Source organism: Papaver somniferum, chromosome 2, assembly GCF_003573695.1.
Source record: "Papaver somniferum cultivar HN1 chromosome 2, ASM357369v1, whole genome shotgun sequence".
Lineage (NCBI taxonomy): Eukaryota > Viridiplantae > Streptophyta > Magnoliopsida > Ranunculales > Papaveraceae > Papaver > Papaver somniferum.
In genome coordinates, this window is record NC_039359.1 from 147,945,328 (window position 1) to 147,960,569 (window position 15,242).

General features: G+C 35.5%; 1 long non-coding RNA gene across 1 annotated transcript; it reads right to left on the reverse strand.

The window, feature by feature from the left end:
- Positions 1 to 13,805: 13,805 nt before the first annotated feature.
- LOC113354099 lies at positions 13,806 to 15,242 on the reverse strand. Its single transcript, XR_003361674.1, has 2 exons — positions 15,169 to 15,242; positions 13,806 to 14,643 (listed from the first exon to the last, which is right to left on the reverse strand). It is a non-coding gene; the product is annotated as an uncharacterized LOC113354099 (long non-coding RNA).

Genomic DNA, 15,242 nt, shown 5'->3' on the forward strand with positions numbered 1-15,242 from the left:
TCTTTCTAATTTCTTCTTTTTCTTCTTCTTCATTCTTCTTCATTCTTCTTCTTCTTCTCATTTCTTTCCTTCTATTTTTCTTCTTCTTTTTCTCTGTGTCAAATTCAATCAGAGGATTGAGTTAAGTGGAAGAGTGATTCATAGACTACTTGATAACGTGATGAATTGAAGAAGTAGGTGTCGTCTCTAGGTGTTAATCCGAGTTCTGGAAGAAGATAATCGGTAAGATGAATTAGGGTTTCATAATCGGTTTTGGATTTTGATTGAGATGAATTTAATTTGATTAAGGATTTGACGGGTTTGCTTTCGTTTAGGGTAGAGATGATTGCATGCAGTTTAAATATTGATATCTTTAAGAAATTGAAGTCCACAGAGAAATTGGGTTTTCTGAATTTAGAGTTCGAGTAGAATTAATGTTGTTTGTGAGTTTCTGGTAGTTTTTGAAGGAAGTGGTGTTTATTAATTTAGTGATATGAAGATGTTCTGAAGATGAATTGAAGAATCAAAGAGTTAAGGTTTCCGTTCTTCCCTAAATTAAGAACTAGGGTTTCATAAGAAGTTCAAAGAAGAATTCGAAGATGGAATTGATGTCATAGAATGATGGTTAGGGATGGGTTTAGCCTGAATTAGAGTTTGAAGTTGAAGAATAGCTTGAAATTGTAGTTGAGGATTGATTCTGTTTTAATGATTATTCAAATGCTTACCATCATCATCACCAATCATATTCTCAGATAGACAATACTCCTCCTATCCAACCACCATGAGTTTCCTCAGAAGCAGCAGCAACAGTGGCTAGCCAAATTGCTTATTATCCTCCTTACACTCAACCACTTGATAACCCATCAACATCTTCTGATTATCCAGGTTTGAACCCTGCTGTTGCCGCTGCTGTTGAGGCGTTATTACAATTGACACACTTTGCTGGTAATATGGATGCAGCTGAGAGAGCAATGGCTGCTGGAGTGCAAGGCAGACATTGGAATCCTAACAATGAACTAGGAGTTGGAGGAGGAGGAAGAGGAGGAGAAATGTACAGTCAAATGCCAATGCCGCTTCAGCATGCTCCCTATCCGGTTCATTTTAGGGTATGTGGTTTTGTAACCGTTACTAGTTTTCTTTGCAGATGAATGTTAAGATCATTTATTTCCTGTATTTAATCAAACTACGCATATTTCTGAAATTGGATTGTTTTGTTGTGGTTTAATCAGTCTTAGGCTTGCTGATACCTCTTGATACATAGCATTTTCCCCCTTCCAGTCGGCATCTAGTTAAGGATTTCGCATGCCTAGTGACTTATGCTGCTTAGATGGCTGATAGGGAAACTTTTGGAGGATTCGCTTGCCTAGTGACTTATGCTGCTTAGCTGCTTAGATGATTTTTGTGATTAAATCCGCGGTTAATCCGCAACCGGCCCGCAAAATCCGTTGATCCACAGAGGACAAATCCGCGGATGATTGGGCCGGTCACGGTTCAATTTTCCAAATCCGCAACTTTGACGGTTTGGTTGCAGGTGACCCCTAATCCGCATCCGTCCGTCCGTTGCTCACCCCTAGTATGTCTATATATATGCGCTTTGTGTTGGTGACAAAAAAAAAATAAACATATTACAGGTGCGGAGGCACTTGTATGATTCTCCACCCTTGTTGCCTGACTCTTTCACTGGGTATCAGTTTTTCTAAGCCCAAATATAAATTTTAGATTTCAATTGAGCTTTCAAAAAAATTTAGAGGGGTCAGCACTTACTATATCACTACCTATTACTCTCACGACCAAAATTGTGTGTGGTCAAATGACCCCACTTGACACGTACAAATCCGCCTCTGACTCGACTAATATTCAGAGCCTTTGAATACTGATGGGCTGAGTGGGCAGATGCGTTATCATTGTACCGTTCTCCTTCTTTGGTCGGCCATACGGATGCCGCTTGAAAAGCCATATGGAATCCCATCCCCTAAAGAGCATGGTTGTCTACAATCGCGCAATTTGAACAGCGAATCAACCTGCCTTATCAGCAACATGAGCATACGGAAATCCTTAAAGAAGTTACTATGGAACGAACTATCAAGTTTGTTCATTTTGCTCCCATTATGGACTCAACAAACATGAAAAAGGATGTTCAAACCAACAAATTTGTTGGTTTGTTCATTGAATTGGATGATGTAACCCGAGCTTAATGATAAGTCGGGCGATCGTGCAACAAACGCGGAGTTGTAGGGAAGATCGCATGGTGCTTTTCTCTCTCCCAAACCCGGATATTTAGGATTTATTTTTTATTATTATATAAATGGGGAATATATGGCTAGCCCAATTTGGGAATTTTTTATATTAGGAGCCTGCCGTTAAGATACGCTATATTAGAAACCCAAAATTAATTTTATAACATCTAGTTTTACTATAATGACCTTTTACTATAATACTTATCTTAATTTTATATTAATAATTATCCAGTTTTGGTCTACGGTGAAAAAAAGTCCAAAATCAAGAATTTAGGAAAATCCCAAAAATCAAGCTCGCCTAGTTTTAAAACCACATATTTACTTTTTAGAGAAAATATAGCTTTGAAAAGTCAAAATATACTAAAATTGAAAACGATACTAAATTGACGTTTGTTTACTAGATTAAATTGAGAAAAACAGATTTTCTTTTATAATTCTAATTCAAATTATTCACGTGTTTTTTTTTTTTGAAAAATGGGATAAAGGATAATCTCGAAAATATCTCCCGATAAACTCTAATTTCCTATTTTTAGGTTTCTTTTCAAATTAAAACTTTAAAGGTCAAATTTAGTTTCTCTGTTTTCTCTTTTTTTTTTCAAATAACCTACCTAAAATCACTCTTTCACCTAAAAAAAGTCCAAACTATCACCCCGATATATATACAAAGAAAATCCAATTATCATCTCTAAAATAATTCCAATTATCACTCATAAAATAACTCCAATTATCACACTATAATTATTAGTGAGAATAGAAGTTTTCACAAACTAGTAAAAAAAAGTAACTCAATTATCACCAAAATTGATGAATGTTCCAATAATGAAAACTCAAGTTTTCACCCGTGAGGTCAACGATGTTCTAATTTTCACAAATTGCTGAAAAAATTCCAACTGAAAAACTCCACTTATCACCCTTTGTGATTCGTGAAAATCATAATTATCATCGATTTGTATTCAAGGTAGCCCTAAAAATAAAAAAAAATATAAGAAATTTCATGAACAAACAATCATAGATATCAAACCAAAAAAAAAGAAAAGACATGAAAAAGTTGTAACTGTGGTTGCTGAAATCAAATAAGAACACCAACTCACAGCACCATTCGCTAATAAGATTGAGAGATCAAATGTTATGTTCATCATACAACTAGCATGGATTTTTGTGTATCGACTAGTAATCCATTGTTGCCCATTCAATTATGCTCATCATGCAACTAACATGGAATTTGTGCATGGATTTTGTCAGCTTGATATCAAAAATGCTACTCTATTCAGTAGTACTGAACACCATTTAATTATGGGTGGAACTTTGAAGCAAAGAGATTTGGATCTTTAGTCTCATTTGGAAAAATTAACTTTGCAAGATTCTATGCTCCCATAAAACCGCTAACAGCACGTTTGACCATATTTATGAAATGTGGAACAAATTTTCTACGGAATTTTATAAAATATATTTTTGTTGATTACACATAACAAATTAAGGGTAAATTAGTCTATCTGAAAATGTAAATATATAAATCTAGTCTAAAACTTTTATTCTTAACGGTAGATCTTGTATTTTGGGCCACACATATATTCAATCTTAAAGACGGGTTTCTAGAAGAGAGAGGAATCAAACTTGGATTTCTCTGACTCAGTCCAAACTACCCTTACATACACAAAATTCACCATTCCAACACAGAACCCGCCACGGCGCCACCATCTACTCCACCGGCCACAACACCGATTACGGCCAAAAAAAAGAAAGAAAATGCAGGTGGTTCTGTAATTGTAGGAAGGATCCGTATATCAGTGTATTACCACCACCCATGAATATCTTTACGAACATATAAACAGAGCTTTTCTTTCCTCTATATTATGGAAATTCTCCTCTTCCAAATGTTGTTTAATAATTAAGTACTCGTTTCTCTTTCAATATGAAGAAAATTCAATCAAAATCTATGAACCTTAAAAAAAATAGAAAGAAAATTTAAATAAAATTAAAAAAAAAAATCAAGACTCGTCGGGAAAGAATATTCGATGATGCAAAGAACTGTATGGCCATGTTTATCACGGCCTTGGATCTTGATGATCAGAATCTTCTCAATATGTTGTTCTTGGTAAGAAACACCGTTTGATGTTACGATTTGCATGATCTGTTGCATACAGTTGAGGTCTTTCTGCTTCGGTGTTTTTGATTAGGTTTAAATACATATATATTTTATAGGTTAGTTGGTTCATTTACTTATGTTTGATTTTAAGAATCTGTTTTGGTAATTACACTAAATAGTTATAGTTCGTCATTCAAGAACAGGAAGAAGTTCATTCCACAAATTTTTTTTTGGATCGTCGATGTTGGTGAAGTAGTATTAAAAAATGGGTGTGAATTTACCACGGGTAATGGTGAATTTAGTATGGATAGTTTGGTCTTATTTAGAATTATATATTAATTAGGTTCGAATTAGTGAGTCGATTACGATTTTCGCTCTCCTCGGATTCAGTTTTGCTTTCCATTTAACAAAAATCAAAATCATTAGTGAGACCGAACTCTTATTAGTTTATATTAATAAAATCACTAGTAGGACCCTAAAATATCAAATATTTTCATTTTATTTTCTTATCCATAATAAAGAATGCATTTTGTTCATCCACGTGGCTCAACAAAACAATAAGTTTGTTGATTGCCATAAGAATTGCCTTAGAATTGCTAGGTGGTAGTAGTAGGATAAAGTGGGCCATGTACAAATTGTTTATCACTAGCGGCTTTAGAAGTGTGGTTGACAAAGGTGCACAAATGTTACCAACGGCGGCGTCCGCCAAATATTAATTTGCTTCCCGCCGAGTTCTTGCTGGTCTGGGTGTAATATCCGAGATATTGTTAATAAATAGCTTACTTGTCTGGGCGTGGGACTGATGGCCAGCTGCTGGCGTTGGAGGTTGCTGTAGCACGGGGTATCCCATAGATAATTTATTAACTGCACTGCATATGGTCAGTATTGATAAGACTGGTACTGGAACAACACTACCTAGTTTCTACATACGAATATCTGTAAACCAGAGACATAATGATGTAATACATCTTTCTCTGTATCAACAATGATTGTTGATCCTTTTCTTCTGTATCAACTGTAACAATTGACCTCATGCTTTTGGATCAACTATGACTGTTGATCCATTACGTCAGTTTAAGTTAGTTTGCTTCGCAAGTATTTTCTTTTCTATTTTTCGTCAAACTCTTTCCTTTAATCAGTTCATGTAAGTCTATATAAAGGCTGGAACTCTTGTTTAGACACATCTTATTATCAATATTATTATCAAATTTGTTTATCAATCTTTTGTCTTAGAATCTTGATCCTAGAATCAGTTTTCTATTAAGTTTCTGACGAAACTTAAACATATCCTTGTTACCCCTGTTCTGTGCTACACTAGTTGGTACCAGATACAGAGTTTTTAGATTTTTATCTAGAAACAGATCCTTTCCACAACTTCCGCAACAACTCAAAACCCTAAATTTTCACCCACCTACCTTTCGTTACAATGGGAGACAAGTTAACACCAACTGAAATTGATGCCATTGTCACAGCACTTGAAACCAAGCTCGGCAACAAAATTGAAACGTCTTTTAGTTCCTTAGAAACCAAGTTTGCTACCAAGCTTGATTCAGCTACAAATTCTCTAAAATCTGCACTTGCTATACATGGAGATTGTATAGAAAAATTATGGAAACATGTTGGTTTTGGTGACTTGGTGATGCCTAAATTAACCGATGATACAGAAGGGGACCAAAGCTCTGACGAAAAAGAAGAAGATGAAACCAAAAAAGATAAACCTTATTTTACTCAGAATGATAATATTCCTGAGAATATTTCCCATACCCTGTACCACAAGGAACCCTTGGAAGGTTATGTTAACAAAAAAAAGATTACCATACCCCTCAATTATGATGAAGATGACAAAGCTAAAGAACTCAAAGAGAAACAATGGGTTGATGAAAAATGATTAAAATCTGGTATGAATCCTTATGGAACTTTACCAGAATATAAGTTGAAGGCTGATATACCTAGTTTTCATGGTGGTTTACATATTGAAGACTTGCTGGATTGGTTTTATGAAGTCGATTCCTTTTTCACTTTCATGGAAGTTCCTGAATCTTCTCAAGTTAAACTGGTAGCTTATAAATTAAAAGGTGGAGCTGCAGCTTGGTGGGAAAAACTCGGTGAAGATCGACGCAATGCTCATAAACCTCCTATACGTACATGGCAAAGAATGAGACAATTATTAAGAGATAAATTCTTACCTAGAGATTATATGCAACAACTTTTTATTAAGCTTCAGAACTGTCGACAAGGGGCCAGATTAGTTGAAGAATACGTTGCTGAGTTCTATGCTTTAGTTGCTCGTAACCAATTGAATGAAACTGAAGAGCAATTAGTTGCACGTTTTATAGCTGGTTTGAATAATTTAATTCAACAGGGACTGACGCAGTCCGTGTTTACAATGGTTGAAGCCATCCAACAAGCTATTAGAGTTGAAAGGCGTGTACTCAGTACCTCTAGACAAGCAACTCCACGTCAAGCTCGTTATCAACACTTTTCTAAAACTGCCAGACCATATAATTATTCTTATGGTTACCAAGCTGAAAAGGGATCAACAGTCGTTGTTGATCCATCCTCACAGGGATCAACTGTCTTTGTTGATCCACATGACAGAAGTGCAAACCAACCATATCAGCAACAACAACCTACTTCTGTTCCTTCAGAACCTGCTCCTACAATGCATATCTCATCTGCTAAGCCACCTCAGCCTCCTCCACAACGAAATTTTGTTCGCAATACTAAAGGTAATCAGTTTCAACAAGATTTTCCACCATTATCTAAACCCTCTAACCCTTATTCAAAATTTCGAGGAGATAAATGTAACAAGTGCAACCAAACTGGCCATACTTCTAGTGATTGTCGCAAATTCCATGCTTACATTAATGAAACTTCAGACGAAACACAAGAAGAAGCATTAGGAGATGATGAATTATTTTATCTTCAAGAACATGAGACTTATGATGCAGATTTCCTTGGGATGATTCGACCAGTTTTAATCACTGAACCATGTCCTACTCAGAGACATAATATTTTCAGATCTCATTGTTTCATTGAAGAGAAGCTTTGCACTATGATCATTGACAGTGGAAGTACAGAAAACTATGTTTCTGCAAAGTTAGTTGAGAAACTTGGTTTACCTGTTACTCTTCATCCAAAACCGTATTCAGTTGGATGGATAAACAACTCTTCCACTCAGCAAATTAATCATCAATGTTTGGTGAAGTTTTCTTTCCCTGGGTATTCAGATTATGTTTTTGTGATGTTATTAACATGACTGCAGCAAGTTTTATTGGGAAGACCATGGCAGTATGATATTCGTGTTGTTCATAACTGCTATGAGAATACTTATACCTTTGTTCATGAAGGGTTTACTAAAGTTCTATGGCCTTTACAATCTTCTAATTCAGTCAAGAACCATCAGATAAGAAGACAAATGAATTAGTTGCTACCATTGTTCATTCTTTACAACCAAATCATTCTTTGAGTTCTCATGAAGCTGATAAACCAATGGTGGAAATTCCAGACAAGGTACAACCTTTATTATCTTATTTCATTGACTTATTTCCTACTGAATTACCCAATGTTTTGCCTCCATTAAGAGATCTACAATATCAAATAGACTTTATACCTGGAACTTCTATTCCTAATCAACCTCATTATAGGTTAAGTCCTAAAGAACATGAGATTTTACAAGGTCAAGTTGATGATTTGTTACAAAAAGGTTTGGTAAGACTTAGCAAAAGTCCTTGTGCTAGTCCATCCTTTTTAGTAGACAAAAAGGATGGTGGACATCGTATGTGTATAGACTGTAGAGCATTAAACAGAGTTATTATACCATATAGGTTTCCCATACCAAGAATTGATGACATGATAGATATGCTTTCGGGTGCTAAAGTTTTTACAAAGCTTGATTTACGTAGTGGGTATCATCAAATACGTATTCGAGAAGGTGATGAATGGAAAACAGCTTTCAAAACAAAAGAAGGGTTATATGAGTGGTTAGTCATGCCTTTTGTATTATCTAATGCTCCTAGTACTTTTACGCGCCTCATGAATCAAGTTCTGCAACCTTTTCTTGGAAAGTTTGTCATTGTATATTTTGATGACATACTGATTTTTAGCAACAATGAAGAAGAGCATATTTCACATTTATCTCAAGTCTTTCAGGCACTGTAGGACAATGTTTTGTATGTGAATCTAAAGAAGTGCACTTTCTTTACAAACAAGGTCACTTTCTTGGGATATGTTGTGTCGGATACTGGTATTTCTGTGGATGATTCTAAAGTTAAGGAAATTGTGGATTGGCCTACTCCAACATCTATTCGTGAAGTAAGAAGTTTTCATGGGTTAGCTTCTTTCTATAGAAGATTTGTGAGAAACTTTAGTACCATTGCAGCTGGTTTGACAGATTGTTTGAAGTGTGATACTTTTGAGTGGACTGAAGAAGCAGATAAGAGCTTTAATCTTCTTAAGGAAAAATTGTGCAGTGCACCTGTTCTTGCCATGCCAAATTTTGATAAACCTTTTGAGATTCATTGTGATGCTTCTGTTGTTGGCATTGGTGCTGTGTTATCTCAGGAAGGACATCCAGTTGCATACTACAGTGAAAATAATTCAGATACAAGGAAGAAGTGGTCTGCTTATGAGTTGGAATTAATTGCTCTTGTTCAAGCTCTTAAGAATTGGCATCCTTATCTTATTCACAGTGAATTTGTTGTCAATACTGATAATCAAGCTCTCAAGTTTTTGAAAACTTCAGCAAAGGTCAATAGGATGCATGATAGATGGTTATCTACTATCAACCAATATACTTTTTCCATTAAACATCATAGTGGGAAACTTAATCAAGTTTCTGATGCTTTGAGTAGGAGAGCTCATCTTCTGGTTACTCTTAAACATGAGAGTTTAGCCTTTGATTTCTTAAAAGATTTATATAGTGAAGACAAAGAATTTAAGCAACTTTGGGACAAGTGTGGTTCTTCAACATGAAGTGTTGATGATTTTCTGATTCAAGAAGGGTTTCTCTTTAAAGAAAATCGTTTATGTATTCCACAATGTTCCCTACGTCTTCATCTCATCCAAGAATTACATGGTAGTGGCCTTGGTGGACATTTTGGACGTGATAAAACAATAGCTTTGGTTTAAGAACGTTATTTTTGGCCTTCTATTAAAAGAGATGTTCAAAAGTACGTACACAAATGCATGGTTTGTCAACAATCTAAAGGTAATATTCAAAACACTGGCTTGTATACTCCTCTACCAATTCCTGAAGCTCCTTGGGTGGATATTAGCATGGATTTCGTGCTTGGTTTACCACGTACTGTGAGGGGAAATGATTCTATTATGGTAGTTGTTGATCGTTACTCAAAGATGGCTCACTTCATAGCATGCAAGAAAACAACTGATGCATCCAATGTTGCTTATTTATTTTTCAAAGAAGTAGTACGTTTGCATGGAATTCCCAAAACAATTACTTCTGATCGAGACACTAAATTTTTGAGCTACTTTTGGAAGTCTTTATGGATGCGTTTGGGTACTAAACTTCAATTTAATACAACTGCTCACCCTCAAACAGATGGACAAACTGAAGTGGTCAATCGATCTTTAGGAAATCTGATTAGAGCCACGGTTATTGGAGGAAAAGAGAAGCAATGGGATAATCTCCTTTCACATATGGAATTTGCTTATAACACTTCAGTTAATCGATCTACAAGTAAGACACCTTTTCAGATTGTTTATTCTAAGGTTCCTAATCATATTTTAGATTTGGTGGTACTTCCCAAGCTGCGTAAATCAAATGCTAAGGCAGATAACTTTGTTGAGAAAGCTTCACTCATACATCAAGAGGTACAGTCAAAGCTTGCAGATTCTAACAACAAGTACAAGGACGATGCCAATCAGCATAGAAGACTTAAAACTTTTGGTGAAGGAGAATTGGTTATGATTCATCTCAGAAAAGAAAGATTTCCTACTGGTAATTATAACAAGACCAAGATGAAGAAATATGGACCATTCAAGATTTTGAAGAAAATCAGTGACAATGCTTATGTTATTGATCTTCCATCGACTTGGAACATCTCTAATATCTTCAATGTGCAAGAAATATTCAAATTCCATGGAGAGAATGAAGTTCTTTCTATACTTTAACTCGAGGGGGAGTTTCTTTCAAGAAGGGGGGACTGATGTAATACATCTTTCTCTGTATCAACAATGATTGTTGATCCCTTTCTTCTGTATCAACTGTAACAGTTGACCTCATGCTTTTGGATCAACTATGACTGTTGATCCATTACGTCAGTTTAAGTTAGTTTGCTTCGCAAGTATTTCCTTTTCTAGTTTTCGTCAAACTCTTTCCTTTAATCAGTTCATGTAAGTCTATATAAAGGCTGGAACTCTTGTTTACAAGATACATCTTATTATCAATATTATTATCAAGTTTGTTTATCAATTTTTTGTCTTAGAATCTTGATCCTAGAATCAGTTTTCTATTAAGTTTCTGACGAAATTTAAACCTATCCGTGTTATCCCTATTCTGTGCTACACTACATAATTGAAGTTTGAAAAGAGAACTTACCTGGCATACCATGTGCCCCATTCAGGAGCCAACGGTACCTTAGGCGGTGCTGGATACTTCATGAGATGGTATTGATGCTTGAGCAAATGATTGAACATAATAAGCCTTGAAAAAATCTCCATTCTCCTCTACCAATTTCTGCCATACTTTCAACCAAGATGAATTGACAACCATCAGACCACAATATTATTACTCAAAGGCGTTGCACGACTTTTGAATAATATCATAAAGTAACACATTTAACCTACCTAAAGCTGTAAACGTGGGCTCAATTTTCCCTTGATTCAACGGTGTCTTTACCACTTCATCCTTATACATAGTGTTCTATCAAATTCTAGGCCACAGCAAAGAAAATAAACCCCATTTGTCAACCGAGTAGGAATAGAGGATAAATCAAGTTGATCTTCGGTTTCATTATAGTGTAACTTACAAGTACAATATCTTTCTGAGAAACCTTCCGTGAATCATTTTTTTTTTTTTTTGAGTTAACCTTCCGTGAATCATTGCTTCAAATGGATACTGAACCCGAGTCAGCTAAAGGAGTATCGTTTGCAGGAGTATTTTGTTCATCACCTTGTGATTCATGTGAATCTTGCCCGAAGGGTTGTATTTCTGGCATGTTCAGCGGTTCCTGCAATAGCTCTTGCTCAATTTACTAACATGACACCTACGTAAACTTAAAGCAACACACCTCACACCAATAACAACTACTAAAAACTCTAATGATTTTTATGATTATCATTAAAATAAAAACTCCGATAATGAGAAACGGAACAAATATTGGCCTTGTTTCGTAAAATTTATGATTATCTATTTATGATTATAGATAATCATAAATAGATAAATAATTTTGATATAATCATTTTCAAAATAAAAAATTTCTAAACACTTCTCTCAAATAATTGATTATCTTACAATGATGATCTCAAAAGGGAGAGGAAAGAACAACGATTTAGGATATTTTCTTAGTCTTATATTGTTTTGTTGTCTCTCTCTTGATAGTTTAGAGAAGATAGGATGAAAAAATTCATTTTGAATTTCTTAGAAAAACTAATTGATTATAATAAATTTTCAAAACAACTTTTTCTTGTTTATGGAAATAATGGATTTTTTCAATTATGATTAAGATAAACAATTATTATAATGGTTACCAAACACATATAAAATCTATTATAATCTGCATAATGGATTATGGAATGATAATCTATTAAAATAATGGTTACCAAGCAGCCCCATTAGAATTGCGCGGCAAAGAATCAATTTAAATACCGGTGAGATTATTAGTCCCACATTGTTGGGCAATCTAAGATCTTGCGGTTTATAATCTCTTAGGGATTCTCCACTCATTGCCAATTGGTTTTGAGTTGGATGCCCGTATTCTAACATGGTATCAGAACAGGCTATTTGCGACGAGTCTTTGACCGCGCCTTTACTCCGCGTCACCCGATTTAATTGTCCACGTGTTAGACCCAACGAGGCTACACGTGAGGGGGCGTGTTCAGATTATTAGTCCCACATTGTTGGGAAATGAAAGATCATGCGGTTTATAATCCTTTGGGCCTCTCCACTCATTGCCAATTGGTTTTGAGTTGGATGTCCGTATTCTAACATGGTATCAGAGCATGCTATTTGCGACGAGTCTTTGACCGCGCCTTTACTCCGCGTCACCCGATTTAATTTTCCACGTGTTATACCCACCAACGAGGCTACACGTGAGGGGGCGTGTTGAGATTATTAGTCCCACATTGTTGGGCAATCTAAGATCCAGCGGTTTATAATCCCTTAGGGCCTCTCCACTCATCGTCAATTGGTTTTGAGTTGGATGTCCATATTCTAACATGGAAATATCATTTGGTTGAGACCCAACGAAATTATTAGTCCCACTCATATTCTAACCAATTGGCAATGAGCTAACCCGATTTATTGTCCACGTGTTAGACCCAACGAGACTACACGTGAGGGGACGTGTTGAGATTATTAGTAAAACCCATTGCTACTGCAGTAAGTAGATAATTGTTCCAAATCAGTTCAACATACGCGGATCTCGTTTGTTCATACAACTAACATCTTCTACACCATAATTGAAGCCTCAAACAATGCTAAACACACAAAAGTACCTTCATGGAAACCGGAATCAGTCCAATGTTACCAAAATTCACAAACTACCCGAGACAACAAATTACAGATTACGGAAAATGGGTCATATGATCACAACCCATTAAGTGCGGGAACAATGGACTGCGGGAGCAATGGACTTGTAAAATATAGGTCTGGGTGAAAAAGACACAAAGAAATTTAGTCATTTATACCCTTTCTTTTAAACTTTATTCTTTATAATATCCTTTTATCTCTCTCCTATTTATTATCTCTCTCCAATTTAAAATTAATCGCGAGAAAGCTCTTAACTTCCAACATATAATTCGGATTTCAATAAAATTTAGATTTTCGGAAAGGGCTCGAAAATCTCTTTAAAACAAGATCCTTTGTTGATATGAAATTCGAAAAAATTATTATTTTAACTCAAGCCGAGTATACATTATGCACCCAGGTGCAACTTGGCCAAAATTATTTCATATAAAAAAACCATTATGCACCCAAGTGCAACCTGGCCAAAATTTATTTTCTATAAGAACATGCATTATGCACCCAGGTACAACCTATCCAAAACATTTTTTCCGATAAGAATCAATAAAATATGCATGATGCACCCAGGTGCAACCTGGTCTAAAACCTATTCCTTTTATGAATCTGCATTATGCGCTCAGGTGCATCTTATGTATTTCGTGGATAAATCCAGATTTATCCTAGTAATCTCTTACAATATATTATATACAATCTAAAGTACTAGTTCGTGATCTCAAGCAACAAAACCACCGCAATTACCATCATATTCACCATTAAAAACATCAACCAAAAACGAGTAGTAAGGGAGACAAATAAAATGAACAAGAAAAAATTCAAAAAATATATACATTGTACATTCGGGTACATATAGGACAAAACTTTTTTTGGTCATAGTATACATTATGCACTCAGGTGCATTTTGTGTATTTCTGTGTTCAAATCTAGTACATCTTCCAAGTAAGTCTAGATAACCTAACAAGCAGGCAATGTTTAACAACCGTTCCGAAGCAAGTCCAAAATGCTATACCACATATATAATAAATATAAAGTAAATGAAGGTAAAGTGGTTTATGCGCTAGCTACTGTTGTTCATTATGGAAACATCAAAAACTTACTCTTGGCGAAGAGGACAAAGGAGTTTATATGGATGGTATGCTGCTTTGTATCTCATTTTGTTGCACAAGTGAATATAATAGCCGTGATTGATAGTATTGTTGATTCTGTTGAAGGCTAGGACAAAAAGCTTGTACAGGAGGTGAGGCTACATCTTTTGGTTGTGTACTTCATCCCAAATCACATAGCTTACAACCGTTTTCATCAATTCATCTCGTCCCTGTTACTGTTATCACCACCACCACTACCCTACAAACCCTATAAAGAGTTAAATTTTTAAATCAAAATTGGTATTAATTGAAATTGAAATTGGGGAAATTGTTCTTAAGATCAAACCATACCAATTTCATATTTCAATTTGAATCCATACCAATTTAGAAACAAAATCCTAATTTTATAAGTATTGATCTCGTTCCCAAGTGAATAATTATCTGGATAACTTTGGTTTGCATCACCACTGCACCACCAACTGATGCTTGCGGCATCAACACATCTGGAGTTGTTGTTCCTCTTATTTCATTACCCGTTTCACCTCCTACTAAAACCTGTTGGAAAAAATTGGGTTTCACAAAGGATGAATGAATCAGAGAAGAAAGTGTTGCACTCCAAACTTTCAAGGCTTGTATAAATTTCTTTTAGACAAATATTTCTACCCTCCCAATAACAATTGGCGATTACAACAGGTATGCGAAATATTGCCTTCAGGATACAATGAAAGCCCTGCAACGAAAACTGAATTCAAGGTTTGTACCCCTTGATTCAATCAAGAACACACAAAGAGATTTCTGATTTCTGATGATGCTTTTTGAAACAGAGAAAACAGATTGATTTTTCTTATATGTTTAAACGAAACTGGGAGAAGCTATTTATAAAGGGTTTTGCACCTGTTGGGAATAGGTTTTTATTCGCCAACAGGTTTCTATTCACGAAACGTCGGGTTCCTTCATCAACAGACATCAATGGTGTCTTTTGGATTCGAAATTTTCGAACAGGCTTTTATCGGCCAAATAAAACCGTCAGTTCAAAAAATTCTCCTTTGGTAAGCGGTGTTGAAAATATTCCAACAAAACCCGCTCATCTAACGGTGTTGTTACTCAATTGGTTTATTCTCTTTGCATCATCATAGAGTATCTCCCCCCCACCC